General features: G+C 39.8%; 1 non-coding gene and 1 pseudogene across 1 annotated transcript; both read left to right on the top strand.

Annotated features, from left to right (window-relative positions):
- LOC148549716 (uncharacterized) overlaps nt 1–17,431 on the top strand; it is a 48,247-nt pseudogene that overhangs the window by 6,563 nt on the left and 24,253 nt on the right.
- On the top strand, nt 2,690–2,797 carry LOC148549717 (small nucleolar RNA R71). Its single transcript, XR_015897075.1, has one exon. It is a non-coding gene; the product is annotated as a small nucleolar RNA R71 (small nucleolar RNA).

Below are 17,431 nucleotides of genomic sequence, written 5' to 3'. Positions count from 1 at the left end.
GCTTTGGAGATGAATCTTTCCATCTCCCATGACTCGGAGGTGGAAGCTTTTGTCTTCCCTTTCCCTTTTCTAGAGGATTCTCTGGTCTTAGGTGCTATCAATGGTAATGGAAAAAAAAGCTTATGCTTTCACCACACCAAACTTAGAATTTTGCTCGCCCTCGAGCAAGAGAAGAAAGAATAGATGAAGAAGAAGAAGAAAATATGGAGGAGAGGAGGGAAGGGTGTATTCGGCCAAGAAGAGAAGAGAGGGGTGTGTTGTGTGAAAATGAGGAAGAATGGAGGGCTTTATATAGGGAAGGGAGGGGGGTAAGGTTTGGCCATAAGGGTGGGTTTTGGGTGGAAAATTGATTTTGAATTTTGAAGGTAGGTGGAGTTTATGAGGTAGGTTTATGGGAAAGAGTGTTTATTGGGAAGAGAGGATGAACATTGAGAAGAGGGAAGAGAGTGAGGGGAGGTAGGTGGGGATCCTGTGGGGTCCACAGATCCTGAGGTGTCAAGGATTTGCATCCCTGCACCCATTAGGCATGTAAAATGCCTTTGCATGCAATTATGGCGTTTAAACGCCAAATTGATGCTTGTTCTGGGCGTTCAGCGCCCAGATGCAGCATATTTCTGGCGTTGAACGCTAGCCAGATGCTTGTTTCTGGCGTTCAGCGCCAGCTCTTCTTCACTGTGCATTTCTGGCGTCTGAATGCCAGGATGCTGCTTGTTTCTGGCGTTCAACGCCAGAAACATGCTCTGTTCTGGCGTTGAACGCCAGACAGATGCTCCTTACTGGCGTTTAAACGCCAGTGAGATCCTCCTCCAGGGTGTGATTTTTCTTCTGCTGTTTTTGATTCCGTTTTCAATTTTTATATTTATTTTGTAACTCCACATGATCATGAACCTAATAAAACATGAAATAACAATAAATTAAAATTAGATAAATAAAAATTGGGTTGCCTCCCAACAAGCGCTTCTTTAATGTCAATAGCTTGACAGTGGGCTCTCATGGAGCCTCACAGATGTTCAGAGCATTGTTGAGACTCCCCAACACCAAACTTAGAGTTTGGATATGGGAGTTCAACACCAAACTTAGAGTTTGGTTGTGGCCTCCCAACACCAAACTTAGAGTTTGACTGTGGAGGCTCTGGTTGACTCTGTTTTGAGAGAAGCTTACTGTGCCTCTTTTCCATGTTTACAAAAGGATGTCCTTGAGTTTTAAACTCAAGGGAGTCCTCATTCAATTGAAGGACTAGTTCGCCTCTGTCAACATCAATCACAGCTCTTGCTGTGGCTAGGAAGGGTCTTTCAAGGATGATGGATTCATCCTCATCCTTCCCAGTATCTAGGATTATGAAATCAGCAGGGATGTAAAGGCCTTCAACCTTTACTAATATGTCCTCTACTTGTCTATAAGCCTGTTTTCTTGAATTGTCTGCCATCTCTAATGAGATTTTAGTAGCTTTCACCCCAAAGATTCCCAGTTTCTCTATTACAGAGAGGGGCATGAGGTTTATCCCTGAACCAAGGTCACACAAAGCCTTTTCAAAGATCATGGTGCCTATGGTACAAGGTATTAGGAACTTTCCAGGATCCTGTTTCTTCTGAGACAATGTCAGTTGATCCAGATCACTTAGTTCATTGGTGAACAAGGGAGGTTCATCTTCTCGAGTCTCAATACCAAATAATATGGCATTCAGCTTCATGATTGCACCAAGGTACTTGGTAACTTGCTCCTTAGTAACATCATCATTCTCTTCAGAAGAGGAATACTCATCAGAGCTCATGAATGGCATAAGGATGTTCAATGGAATCTCTATGGTCTCTAGATGAGTCTCAGATTCCTTTGGTTCCTCAGAGGGAAGCTCCTTATTGATCACTGGACGTCCCAGGAGGTCTTCCTCCTTGGGATTCACGTCCTCCCCTTCCTCTCTAGGTTCGGCCGTGTTGACTATGTCAATGGCCTTGCAGTCTCCTTTTGGATTTTCTTCTGTATTGCTTGGGAGAGTACTAGGAGGGATTTCAGTGACTCTTTTACTCAGTTGGCCCACTTGTGCCTCCAAATTTCTAATGGAGGACCTTGTTTCATTCATGAAACTTACAGTGGCCTTAGATAGATCAGAGACTAAGTTTGCTAAATTAGAGGTATTTTGTTCAGAGTTCTCTGTCTGTTACTGAGTGGATGATGGAAAAGGTTTACTATTATTAAACCTATTTCTTCCACCATTATTAAAGCCTTGTTGAGGCTTTTGATCCTTCCATGAGAGATTTGGGTGATTTCTCCATGAGGGATTATAGGTGTTTCCATATGGTTCACCCATGTAATTTACCTCTGCTATTGCAGGATTCTCAGGATCATAAGCTTCTTCTTCAGAAGATGCCTCTTGAGTACTGTTGGATGCATCTTGCATTCCAGTCAGACTCTGAGAAATCATATTGACTTGTTGAGTCAATATTTTGTTCTGAGCCAATATGGCATTCAGAGTATCAATTTCAAGAACTCCCTTCTTCTGAGGCGTCCCATAACTCACAGGATTCCTCTCAGAAGTGTACATAAACTGGTTGTTAGCAACCATGTCAATGAGTTCTTGAGCTTCTGCAGGCGTTTTCTTTAGGTGAATGGATCCACCTGCAGAAGTATCCAATGACATCTTAGCTAATTCAGACAGACCATCATAGAATATATCCAGGATGGTCCATTCTGAAAGCATGTTAGAAGGACACTTTTTGGTCAGTTGCTTGTATCTCTCCCAAGCTTCATAGACGGATTCACCTTCTTTCTGTCTAAAGGTTTGAACATCCACTCTAAGCTTGCTCAGCTTTTGAGGAGGAAAGAACTTGGCTAAGAAAGCCGTGACCAGCTTATCCCAAGAGTTCAGGCTATCTTTGGGTTGAGAGTCCAACCACACTTTAGCTCTGTCTCTTACAGCAAAAGGGAAAAGCATGAGCCTATAGACTTCAGGATCTACTCCATTAGTCTTAACAGTATCACAGATCTGCAAAAATTCAGTTAAGAATTGAAAAGGATCTTCAGATGGAAGTCCATGAAACTTGCAGTTCTGCTGCATCAGAAAAACTAATTGAGGTTTCAGCTCAAAGTTGTTTGCTCCAATGGTAGGGATGGAGATGCTTCTTCCATGTAAATTGGAATTAGGTGCAGTAAAGTCACCAAGCATCCTCCTTGCATTATTATTATTATTTTCAGCTGCCATCTTCTCTTCTTGTTCGAAAATTTCTGAAAGGTGCTTGCTGGATTGTTGTAATTTAGCTTCTCTTAGTTTCCTCTTCAGAGTCCTTTCAGGTTCTGGATCTGCTTCAACAAGGATATTGTTGTCTTTGCTCCTGCTCATATGAAAAAGAGGGAACAGAAAAATAATAATAATAAAGATCCTTTTTGCCCAGGTATAGAGGTTCCCTTATGTAAGTAGAAGAAGAAAAGAAGAGTAGAAGAAAAGAAGAAGAGAAAATCTGAACTCAGAGAGAGAGAGGGGGTTCGGATTTTTGGTGAGTGAGGAAGAGATGTTAGTAAATAAATAAATAAATAGAAGAGGATGAGAGGGGGTTTTCGAAAATAATTTTTGAAAAAGAGTTAGTGATTTTCGAAAATTAAAAGAAGAAATAAATTAAAATTAAATTTTGAAACAATTAGTTAATTAAAAAGAATTTTTGAAAAAGAGGAAGATATTTTTGAAAATTAGAAAGAGAGGGTTAGTTAGGTAGTTTTGAAAAAGATAAGAAACAAACAAAAAGTTAGTTAGTTAGTTGAAACAAATTTGAAAATCAATTTTTGAAAAGATAAGAAGATAAGAAGTTAGAAAAGATATTTTAAAATTAAATTTTTGAAAAAGATATGATTTTAAAAAAGATAAGATAAAAAGATATTTTTGAAAAGATATGATTGAAATTAGTTTTGAAAAATATTTGATTTTTAAAATCACAATTAATGACTTGATTCACAAGAAATCACAAGATATGATTCTAGAACTTAAAGTTTGAATCTTTCTTAACAAGTAAGTAACAAGCTTGAAATTTTTTTTGAATCAAAACATTAATTGATGATGTTATTTTCGAAAATTATGTGATAAAGATAAGAAAAATATTTTTGAAAAATATTTTTAAAATTTTCAAAAATAACTAAGAAAAATGAAAAAGATTTGATTTTTGAAAAAGATTTTGAAAAGATAAGATTTTTAAATTGAAAATTTAATTTGACTCATAAAAACAACTAGATTTTAAAAAGTTTTGAAAAAGTCAACTCAAATTTTCAAAATTTATGAGTGAAAAAGGGAAAGATATTTTTTTGATTTTTGAAATTTTAATGATGAGAGAGAAAAACATGAAAAATGATGCAATGCATGAAAGTTATGGATCAGAGCAATGAATGCATGCAAGAATGCTATGAATGTCAAGATGAACACCAAGAACACCTTGAAGATTATGATGAACATCAAGAACATATTTTTGAAAAGTTTTCAATGCAAAGAAAACATGCAAGATTTATGATTTTTCGAAGATCATGATGAACATCAAGATCAAACAAGAAGACTTACCAAGAACAACTTGAAGATCATGAAGAACACTATGAATGCATGAATTTTTCGAAAATTTTATGCAAACTTTAAAACATGCAATTGACACGAAACTTAAAATTGACTCAAGACTCAAACAAGAAACCTGAAATATTTTTTGATTTTATGATTTTCTAATTTTTTTTGGATTTTCGAAAATTAATGTGAAAAAGAAAAAAGAGGATTCCAAAAATTTTTAATATGAATTCCAGGAATCTTGTGCTCTTTAATCTAAAGCTCCAATCTGAGGGTTAGACATGGCTTAATAGCCAGTCAAGCTTTAGCATGTAAATCTGGTGGATCAACAGCAGGTGGATTAGCAACAACTAGCTTGCTTTTGATAATGTTGGGTTGGAAGCCCCAGTCCAAATAAATTTAGACATGGCTTTACAGCCAGTTAGGCTTCAACATGCTTCATGAAACACTAGAATTCATTCTTAAAAAAATTTTAGAATAATTTTCGAAAACAGATGAGAAATTTTTGAAAGATTTTTTGAAAAAAAATTTTGAAAATAAAACAAAAAGAAAATTACCTAATCTGAGCAACACGATGAACCGTCAGTTGTCCAAACTCGAACAATCCCCGGCAACGGCGCCAAAAACTTGGCGCACAAAATTGTGATCTCAGGCAACGGCGCCAAAAACTCTGTACGCACGTCTTAATAAATTGTTTTTCATTCACAACTTCGATACAACTAACCAGCAAGTGTATTGGGTCGTCCAAGTAATAAACCTTACGTGAGTAAGGGTCGATCCCACGGAGATTGTTGGTATGAAGCAAGCTCTGGTCATCTTGTAAATCTCAGTCAGGCGGACAATAATTAATTATGGAGTTTTCGAAAATAAATAATAATTAGACAGAAAATAAAGATAGAAATGCTTAAGTATATCATTGGTGAGAATTTCAGATAAGTGTATGGAGATGCGTTCGTCCCTCTGAACTTCTGCTTTCCTGCTGTCTTCATCCAATCAGTCCTACTCCTTTCCATGGCTGGCTTTATGTAAGGACATTACCATTGTCAATGGCTACTTTTCATCCTCTCTGAAAAATGGTCCGATGCGCTGTCACTGCATGGCTAATCATCTGGAGGCAACACCGTGGTCAATGGCTGCATCCTATCCTCTTGTAAAAATGGTCCAAATGCTCTGTCACAGCACGGCTAATCATCTGAGGTTCTCGATCATACTGGAATAGGATTCACCCTCCTTTTGCGTTTGTCACTACGCCCAGCACTCGCGAGTTTGAAGTTCGTCACAGTCATTCAATCCCAGAGTCCTACTCGAAATACCACAGACAAGGTTTAGACTTTCCGGACTCTCATGAATGCCGCCATCAATCTAGCTTATACCACGAAGATTCTGATTAAGAGATCCAAGAGATAATCATCCAATCTAAGGTGGAACAGAAGTGGTTGTCAGGCACGCGTTCGTGGGAGAATGATGATGATTGTCACGTTCATCACATTCATGTTGAAGTGCGAATGAATATCTTAGAAGCGGAATAAGTTGAATTGAATAGAAAAATAGTAGTACTTTGCATTAATTCATGAGGAACAGCAGAGCTCCACACCTCAATCTATGGAGTGTAGAAGCTCTACCGTTAAAAATACATAAGTGAAAGGTTCAGGCATGGCCGAGAGGCCAGCCCCCAAAACGTGATCACAGGATCAAAAATACAATCCAGGATCATAAGATCATACCAATACAATAGTAAAAAGTCTTATTTATATTAAACTAGCTACTAGGGTTCACAGAAGTAAGTAATTGATGCATAAATCCATTTCCGGGGCCCACTTGGTGTGTGCTTGGGCTGAGCTTTAGCTTTCCACATGCAGAGGCTTCTTTTGGAGTTGAATGCCAGGTTGTAACGTGTTTCTGGCGTTCAACTCTGGTTTGTGACGTGTTTCTGGCGTTTAACTCCAGACAGCAGCGTAGAACTGGCGTTCAACGCCCTTTTACGTCATCTAAATTCGACCAAAGAATGGACTATTATATATTGCTGGAAAGCCTTGGATGTCTACTTTCCAACGCAATTGAAAGCGCGCCATTTTGAGTTCTGTAGCTCCAGAAAATCCACTTTGAATGAAGGAAGGTCAGAATCCAACAGCATCAGCAGTCCTTCTTCAACCTCTGAATTTGATTTTTGCTCAAGTCCCTCAATTTCAGCCAGAAAAAACTTGAAATCACAGAAAGACACACAAACTCATAGTAAAGTCCAGAAATGTGAATTTAACCTAAAAACTAATAAAAACATCCCTAAAAGTAACTAGATTCTACTAAAAACATACTAAAAACAATGCCAAAAAGCGTATAAATTATCCGCTCATCAGCAGACATCGCAAACTATAAAGTTGTGAGATTCATACCCAAAGAGTACGGTAAGCAGCAAACGAAAAAATTGATTTCTGATGCAAAGTACTACTTGTGGGATGAACTATATCTCTTTAAGAGGTGTGCATATGGGATGATCCGTAGATGTGTGCCTAGAGAAGAGGCACAGAAGATCCTATGGAATTGCCATGGATCACAGTATGGAGGACATTTTGGAGGTGAGCGAACAGCCACCAAGGTTCTCCAATGTGGCTTCTACTGGCCTACTCTCTATAGAGACTCCCGAGAGTTTGTACGTAGCTGTGACAGTTGCCAAAGAGCTAGTAATCTGCCTCATGGTTATGCCATGCCTCAACAAGGGATCTTAGAGACTGAATTGTTTGATGTATGGGGTATTGACTTCATGGGGCCTTTTCCACCATCATACTCAAACACTTATATTCTGGTGGCAATAGACTATGTAGCTAAATGGGTGGAGGCAATTGCACCACCCACCAATGATACTAAGACAGTGATGAAGTTCCTCCAGAAGCATATCTTCAGCAGGTTCGGTGTCCCTAGGATACTGATCAGTGATGGAGGCACTCATTTTTGCAATAAACAGCTTGACTCTGCTTTGGTCCGATTTGGAATTAACCACAAAGTGGAGACTCCATATCATCCACAGACAAATGGGCAGGCTGAAGTCTCAAATAGAGAACTAAAACAAATTCTGGAATGGACTGTAAGTAACCGTAGAAGAGATTGGGCAAGAAGTCTGGATGATGCTCTGTGGGCATACAGAACAGCATTCAAGACCCTTATAGGGACCTCTCCATACCAGCTTGTGTATAGAAAAGCTTGTCATCTGCCAGTGGAACTGGAACACAAAGCCTATTGGGCAACCAGATTCCTCAACCTTGATGCTAAGGTAGCTGGAGAGAAAAGATTACTCCAGTTGAATGAGCTGGAGGAATTAAGACTCAATGCTTTTGAAAATGCTAAAATTTATAAAGAGTAGGCAAAAAAGTGGCATGACAGAGAGCTGTCCTCTAGAGTCTTTGAGCCATGACAAAAGGTTCTGCTGTTTAACTCCAGGCTCAGATTGTTCCCTGGGAAATTGAAATCCCGGTGGAAGGGACCATATGTGATTACAAGTGTGTCACCATATGGATATGTGGAGCTTCAGGATATTGACTCTGACAAAAAATTCATTGTTAATGGACAAAGATTCAAACATTATCTTGAAGGCAATGTTGAGAAAGAGTGCTCAAAACTGAGACTAAATTAACAGCTCAGTAAAAGTCCAGCTAAAGACAGTAAAGAAGCGCTTATTGAGAGGCAACCCAATGTTCTTTAATTATATATATTTATTTTCCATTGATATTTTATGTTTTCTTTAGGTTGATGATCATGTGAAGTCACAAAAATAACTACAAAATTAAAACGGAATCAAAAATAGCATCAAAAACAGCACACCCTGGAGGACAGGTAAGGATAGCAGAATGGGCGTTTAACGCCCAGTTTGGAAGCATTCTGGGTGTTTAATGCCAGAAAAGGGTGTCTGGTGTCTGGCTGGCGTTAAACACTAGAAAGGAGCATCAGACTGGCGTTTAACGCCAGGAAAGGTTGCAGAGTTGGCGTTAAACGCCAGAATGGTTAGCATTCTGGGCGTTTAACGCCAGGATGACACAGGGGAGGTAATTTTGTTTCCAATTCAATTTTTTTCAATTTTTCATGTTTTAATTCATAATTTTTTGCATCAAACATATTTTAAACGTTCATCTTTCAATTTCTATTTCCAAAAAAATTAATAATCTTTCCAATTCTTTTTAATTCTTTTTTTTTAATTTCTTTTCAATTCCTTCCAAAACGTTTTCAAAACTTACATATCTTTTCAAATTCTTTTCAACTCTTTTTAATTTCTCTTGCATACTGATAAACCACTATTTTATGGTTTATATTGTGTTTAATTGTGTGGTTTTATCATGATCCTTACCCACTTATTCATTAAATTAGCATGCATTTATATTTCCTTCCTGAAATTATTACATGTTTGAAAACTGCTTCCTAGAGACTTTTAATTATGTATTTTTAATTCTCCTTTATTCCATTCAATGTCGTGATCTATGTGTTAAGTGTTTCAGGCTTTATAGGGCATGAATGAGTTGGAGATTGGAAAGGAAGCTAGCAAAAATGGAAGGAACACAAGAAATTGAGGAGATAACCAGCGAGAAGTGACGCGGTCGCCTGGCTCACGCGACCACGCGAAAGAGGAGAAATCGCAGTGACGCTGTCGCATGGCTCACGCGACCGCGTGGATTGGAAAAGCTCGAGTGACGCGGAAGCGTGGACGACACGAACGCGTGGCAGGAAGAAACGCGAATGACGCGTCCGCATGGATGACGCAATCGCGTGACATGCGCGATCTGCATAATCTGCAGGATTCGCTGGGGGCAATTTTGGACCCTATTTTGACCCAGTTTTCGGCCCAGAACAGCAGACTAGAGCCAGAGAACATGCAGAAACCAAAAACAACATTCATTCTACACAGTTTTTTAGTTTTTAGATCTAGTTTTACTCCTCCCCTAGGTTTTCTCTCTGCACATTCATAGTTCTTAGGATTTTATTTTCTCTGGCTTTTTGCATTGGGATATTGAGAAGAGTTATTACCTCAACAAGACTTCGTCATTCTAGTTCGTTTTCTTTACTTGGTTTATTCTTCCATGTTCTTTGCTTTGTTTAACTTTACCATTGGAATATTTTTAGGATTATTTAATACAAGGATCACTTTTATTTTTAATTGACTATTTTAATCTTTATTTACAATGTCTTTCTTTAATTCCTTTTCGTACGCTATGAATTTTACCTTTACAATGAATGAGTAGTTCCCTAACTTGATGGAGAGTTGATTGAAGGGAACCCTTGAGTTGGAATGTTCAGAGAAAGATTGTTATTGGCTTATGGTTGGTTTGCTCTCTAGTTCCCGACACCAATCCTCCCAAGAGTGGATTGGGACTTGTGGATAGAACAGCATTCCAACTTGTTTTACCTTCCCTTACTTAGTAAAGGATAACTAAACGAAATAACTCTCAATTGTCAATTAATCTTAAGAGTATTCCATCAAAAATAGGGCTTCCATGTAATCAACTCCCAGTCAAGGCTTTTATTTACATTATTCAATTTCATCAATTTGATTTCTTGTTTACTCAACTCAACCCTTTTCGAAAACATCTGATTAATAACATAGCACCCTTTCCTGCAACTCGTTGGGAGACGACCTGGGATTCATACCCCCACTATTTTAGTTTAAATTTTCTGTGACACCCTTTTTTTTTAAATTGATAGGTAGATTTCTGGTGAGTTAGGAACTATACTTGCAACGTATAAAATTTAACAATTTTAATTCGCCAATTTCTGCCCTCATCAATTTTTGGCGCCGTTGCCGGGGAGTTGCAATAGAGTGCTAAAGTTACTAATTAGAATTTATTTATTTGCATTTTATTTTATTTTGCTACTATGAGCTGCCTGTTTCTTTCGTCAAATGACGCGTTCACTTCCTGATCCGCGCTTGCTAATATTCGATCCTGAAATTGAAAGGACTATTTCACGAATAAGGCGAGCTCGGCGTCGGTCAATCCGCACTGAAGGCGGATCTGAAACGTCAGTTGAGGAAGAAACCAGCCCTCGTTCTACTGATTCGGTTGATTCATGTGCAGACGACATGGCAGAACCTAGGAGAATTACTATCCAGGAGGAAGGAGCCCCTGATTTTACAATGCAACCGTTTCAAGCGCATCACCCAGCAGTGGCTACAGATTTTGAAATAAAGACCGCACTGCTCAATTTGATGCCCAAGTTTCATGGCTTACCTGCTCAAGAGCCTATCAAGCACCTGAGAGATTTCCAGGCAGCATGTTCTACTGTCAGGCGTGATGGTACAGATGAAACTTCAATTTTGTTGAAAGCTTTCTCGTTTTCTCTTGAGGAAAAAGCGAGAGTGGTACTACACTCAACCCCTAGCAAATGTATCCAACTGGGATACGCTCAGAAAAGAGTTTTTGGAAAAATTCTTTCCATCTGAAGTTACTGATAAACTAAGGAAAGACATTTCCACGATTGTTCAAGATGACAACGAGACTCTCTTTGAATACTGGGAGCGCTTCAATAATCTTCTGGAAGCATGCCCCCACCACATGATTGACAAGATAGTGTTACTCAACTATATCACACAGGGTATGAGGCCCCAAGATAAGACCACATTGGAGAGTGCTAGCAATGGGTCTATGAAGAAGTACAAGACCACTGATGAGGCATGGCAATTGATCAGCGACTTAGCTGAATCTACTAGGAACCACAGACAGAAGCAAGGCCGTTCAAAAGCCATTGCAGAAGTATCCTCTAGCAGAGAGATTGCTGCTCTAACTTAGAGTCTCTGTGAAATGACTAACTTGCTGAAGCAGATGCAATTGAATCAACAACAAGTTCAGCAAGCTCAACCTCCTTCACCACAGCAAAACCAACAGTTAGTCCCACAGAGAGTTTGTGGAATTTGTGCTGATTATAGCCATTATACTGATGAATGCCCGCAACTCCAACAGGAAGACAACATGGTGGCATCCACTCATAACTTCTATGACCGCCCCAACCAAGGGTACAATCAAGGTGGAAATAATAACCATGGATGGCAGGACAATTCTAACCAGAATTAGAGGGACAACAATAACAGAGGAGGCAGAGATAATCAGAGAAATCAGAGGTGAAATAATAATAACAACAGGCAGCAGAACCAACCTTACAGAGCACCTCACCTGAGGCAATCCCAAGGACCACAGAATACCCAACAGCAGACCTCTCAATTTACTCACCCTTCTTCATCTCCTAATGAAGAGCTACTAAAATTTTTTGAGCGAAGTCAACAGACCATGGAAAATAACATTAATGCCAGTCTGAATGGTCTGACCGCTACTTTGCAAGCTCTTGTCTCACAGATTGGATCAATGCAAAATTCCAGTAACCAACCTTCAAGCTCCACTAGAATCCCCTCTCAACCATTACCCAACCCAAAGGGGGGCATTAATGCCATCACCTTGAGGTCCGAAACCACACTACAAGAGAGGAATCAGGAGGAGCCAAGCTTACCAGAACACGCCTCAGCTGAAGAGATAGTAGAAATAGAAGATGTTGAAGAGGAAGAGGACATACAGGACATAACTGGAAAAGAAGAAGCCCAACCACAGGAGGAAGCACCAAGAGGCGCAAACACTGTAGAAAACACTACTCCCATTCCCTTTCCACAACTTGCAAGGAAGCCCAGGAAGCAACTGGAACCCGATCCTAAAATGGTAGAAATATTCAAAAAGGTTGAGGTAACTGTTCCTCTTTTTGATGTTATTCAACAGGTACCTAAATATGCAAAGTTTCTAAAAGATTTATGTATACATAAGGACAAAATTAATGAATTAGAAACTATTCCTTTAGGTAGTTCCATATCTGCTTTAATGGGAGGATTACCTGAAAAGTGTAGTGACCCAGGTCCTTGTATAGTTAGTTGTACTATTGGTGGAGTAGTAATTTATGATTGCATGTGTGATTTAGGAGCATGTGTCAGTATAATGCCTTTGTCTATATATGATATTTTGAGGCTCCCTCCCTTAAAAAGGTCGGCAGCTCGTTTTGTGCTAGCAGATAAAAGCATTATTACAGTGGCTGGAGTTGCTGAAGATGTTTTAGTGAACATTAAAGGGCTTACATTTTCCACTGATTTTTATATCTTGGAGATGCACCATAATGACTCAGATAAGCCATCATCAATTCTACTTGGAAGACCATTCCTGAAGACATCAAAATTCAAATTGGATGCTTTTTCAGGAACATACTCTTTTGAAATAGATGGCCGCATAGTAATCTTCAATCTGAATGGAGTCATAAACAACCCTCCAGAAGATCATTCTATCTTCCAGTGTGATGTTATAGATGAAACTGTAGCTAAAGTTCACAAGGAAGAGTTTGAAGAGAGGCACACTGGACAAGGTCCAAGTGTGGGGACCCTCTTAACTGACAATGAGGGCACTTCGCCATTTTCACAAGCTCCAGATAATCCAGAGCCTGCCCATGATCAGAATTTAGAGTTGAAACCCCTCCCTCCACATCTCAAATATGTTTATCTTGAAGATGAGCAGAAGTTTCCGATTATCATTGCAAGGGAACTTACTTCTCAACAAGAAGAGCAGTTACTTGATGTACTGAGGAGGCACAAAAAGGCAATTGGGTGGAGTTTGGCAGACATAGTAGGCATCAACCCTCAAGTATGTGAGCACAGAATATTTTTAGAAGAGGGAGCAAGACCTGTCTATCAACCCCAAAGAAGATTGAATCCCACTATCTTAGAAGTTGTCAAAAAGGAAGTGACCAGACTATTGGAAGCAGGTATCATCTATCCCATTTCAGACAGTGAATGGGTTAGCCCAGTACAAGTGGTGCCCAAGAAGTTTGGAGTCACTACAGTGAAGAATGAGCATGGAGAACTCATAGCAACTAGAGTTCAGAACGCTTGGAGAGTCTGCATTGATTACAGGCGTCTCAACCAAGCCACCCGTAAGGATCACTACCCACTTCCATTCATTGATCAAATGCTGGATCGCCTGTCAGATAAATCACATTATTGTTTTTTAGATGGTTACACAGGTTATTTCCAGATTCATATAGCTCCTGAGGATCAGGAAAAGACCACTTTTACATGTCCTTTTGGGACTTATGCTTACAAGAGAATGCCATTTGGCTTGTGCAATGCACCAGCTACTTTTCAAAGGTGTATGATGAGTCTTTTCTCTGATCTTATTGAGGACTGTATGGAGGTTTTTATGGATGATTTTAGCATTTATGGTGATTCTTTTTGCCTTTGCTTAGATGGATTATCTAGAGTATTGGATAGATGTGTCAGTACAAACCTTGTATTAAATTTTGAAAAATGTCACTTTATGGTAAAACAAGGGATTGTACTAGGACATGTGGTATCTAATACTGGCATTTCTGTAGACCCAGCAAAGGTGAATGTTATTTCTAGTTTACCTTACCCCTCTTCTGTGAGGGAAGTCCGTTCGTTCCTTGGCCATGCAAGTTTTTACAGGAGATTTATTAAGGACTTCAGTAAGGTAGCACTTCCCTTATCCAGATTACTGCAGAAGGATATTGAGTTCGAGTTCAGTGATGATTGCAAACAAGTGTTTGATAAGCTGAAGACCGCCCTGACTCAAGCTCCAATTGTGAGAGGACCAGACTGGAGCCAGCCGTTTGAAATCATGTGCGATGCTTCCAACCATGCAGTAGGAGCACCGCTGGCTCAGCGCGAAGTTAAGGACCCTTTTGTTATTGCTTATGCGTCTAAGACTTTAGACACTGCCCACTCCAATTATACTACTACCGAGAAAGAGCTTCTTGCTATTGTTTTTGCTCTGGATAAATTTCGAGCTTATTTACTTGGTACTAGAGTAGTAGTGTATTCGGACCATGCAGCTTTAAAGTATCTATTATCTAAAAAGGAGTCCAAACCAAGACTTATACGTTGGATACTGCTGTTACAAGAATTTGATTTAGAAATAAAGGATAAGAGTGGTAACCAGAATTTAGTGGCAGACCACTTGAGTCGCCTTGAGCACATTAAGGATGATTCTACTCCTATAGATGATAACTTTCCATTTGATAACCTGCAAGCAGTATCTGAGGTATCTCCTTGGTATGCACCTGTAGCTAATTATCTAGTTAGCCGCACATTTCCTCCAAACTTTTCTAAGCATCAAAGAGACAAGCTAAAAAGCGAGTCTAAATATTATATATGAGATGACCCATATTTATGGAGATGTGGGGCTGATCAGGTAATTAGACGTTGTGTGCCTCAATCAGAATTCCAGTCCATCTTAGAGGCCTGTCACTCATTTGAAAGTGGAGAACATTTTAGCCCTCAAAGAACTGCTAGAAAAATCTTAGACTGTGGATTCTGGTGGCCTACTCTTTTTAGAGATGCTGCTGAGTTTTGTAAATCTTGTCTCCCATGCCAAAAATTTGGTAATATATCCAGAAGGGATGAGATGCCTCAACAATATATGCTTTTCTGTGAAATTTTTGATGTTTGGGGCATTGACTTCATGGGTCTATTTCCAAATTCTAATGGTTATTTTTACATATTGTTAGCTGTGGATTACGTTTCCAAATAGGTGGAAACAATTCCTACCCGCACTGATGATGCTAACACTGTTATTTCCTTTGTGAGAAACCATATTATCTGTCGCTTTGGATCACCACGAGCAATCATGAGCGATCAAGGCACCCATTTTTGTAACAGGAGACTAACAGGATTGATGAAGAAGCATGGGATAATTCATAAGGTTGCAACAGCATACCATCCTCAGACAAATGGGCAAGCCGAGGTATCAAACAGAGAGATAAAGCGTATCTTGCAGAAGATAGTAAAGCCTCATAGAAGAGACTGGAGCACCAAGCTACAAGATGCACTCTGGGCATACAGAACAGCATACAAAACACCCATTGGGATGAGTCTTTTTTGCTTAGTTTATGGAAAAGCTTGTCATCTCCCGGTAGAAATAGAGCACAAAGCCTTTTGGGCCGTCAAGGAGTGCAATATGGGAATTGAGAAAGCCGGAGCTGAAAGGAAGTTGCAACTGCAAGAACTGGAGAGCCTTCGCCTAGAAGCTTATGAGAACTCAAGACTACACAAGGAGAAGATGAAGGCTGTACATGACCAGAACATCAAGAGGAAAGAGTTCCAACCTGAGGACTCAGTCCTCCTTTAAAAATCTCGACTGAGGCTCATGCCAGGCAAGTTGAGATCAAGATGGGAAGGCCCATACAGAGTAGAAAAGGCCGAACCGTATGGAGTTTATCACCTTAGCCATCCATCGAGCTCGGAGCTTATCAAAGTTAATGGACATCGTTTAAAGCTGTACCATGGCAAGAAATGGAAGAAAGACAAGGAACTTGAGATCTTCATCTTGGAAGATCCCCATATAGCCAAAGACTGAGCTAGTGGAGCGTCCAACTTGCGGACGTTAAAGCAAAGTGCTAGGTGGGAGACAACCCACCATGGTATGATCGTTCTTTTCTTTATTTTTAGTTTTTCCTATTCAATAACTCTTCTCTTTATTAGTATTTTCGTGCATCTGCATTTACATAATTTCTAAAAAAAAATGCTACGCGACGCGACTGCATCAGCGACGCGTCCACGTCGCAAGGGGAGAAGAGAAAAATAAAAACGAACAGAGAGTCACGCTGGAGCGTGGCTGGAGGCGTGCCAATGGCACAATTCGTCCCACGCGTCCGCGTCGTATGGACGTAATGGCCTCCCACGCGACCGCGTGACCCACGCGGCCGCGTGCCCTGATTTTCGACGTAAAAAGGGTGCACAACGAAATATTGTGCGAGAGTGGTGCTGGATTGGTGCTGGACGCACAATCCCTATCACGCGACCGCGTCACCGACGCGTCCGCGTCACCGACGCGTCCGCGTCATCCCTTTTCTGAAGCCCACTCACGCGATCGCATGCCCCATGCGATCGCGTTACCCCAATTTTGGCAAATACATCAATTTGAACAGAGAGTTGTGCAGGCGCGAGGCTGCACTCGCGCCAGAAGCCTAACGGTCGCGTGACCGATGCGACCGCGTCACCTTACTTGAAGCGCAATCACGCGAACGCGTGCCCCACGCGGCCGCGTCGCTTGCGCCGCACAGCTCAACCTAAATTGCCAAAATATCTTATCTTTTTCCTCTCTAATCCTAATTTTTCTTTTCCCTCCTTACTTCTTCCTTCTCCCTTCTTCTTTCTCCCTCACCTTTCACTCTCTCTCTCCCTCACCTCCATTAACAAGGTTTTATTTTCTTCTTTGCCCTTTTCTTTTCTATTATTCTTCTTATTTTATGTGTTATTTTCTTTTTTTTTTCTTTTTCTTTTCATTATTCATATTTTCTTTCTTCTTCTTTCCTTTTTACATGGTGTTAGAATTTTATTTGAGTCATTATTCCTCATTATATGCTTGTGGATTGTTGCAAATTGTTTGACAATTGTATATTATTTTCTTTAAAGGGTTGCTTGCATGTTCACTTTACCTTCTATACCTTCTTTACCATGCATGCTATGTGTTTGTGAAAAAGCCCATATGGCATCATGCACTTCTCTATGTTATTCTACTATTCAATGCTTGCTTTTCACAAATTCCCTTTACTATTATATTACTTGAATTTAATTGTCAATACAAACGTGATGGTTTGTTACAAAGTAATGCTTGGTCTATGCTACTCATGCCCTTTTCCGGCATGCCAATAAACACCTTGCATTCACTTGTCATTATATGCACTAGCTATTTTCCTTTGATGACTTTTCACATGTACTCATGAGCGTGTGTTAATGTCTGTTACCTCTTAATGTGCATCCATCACCACCTTTTCTGTTCTCTTCCTCGCTATATATCTCTTTGAATTTAATTTACTTTCTCTTCCCCTTTCAGGATGGCAACTAGGAAAGGAAAAGAGAAAGCTACTCCCAAACCCCCAGCAAGA

This window comes from Arachis ipaensis, chromosome B8, assembly GCF_059453495.1.
Source record: "Arachis ipaensis isolate K30076 ecotype BB chromosome B8, ASM5945349v1, whole genome shotgun sequence".
Taxonomy (NCBI): Eukaryota; Viridiplantae; Streptophyta; class Magnoliopsida; order Fabales; family Fabaceae; genus Arachis; species Arachis ipaensis.
Note: the sequence above shows the minus strand (reverse complement) of the source record. Positions and strands in the feature narration are given on the sequence as shown.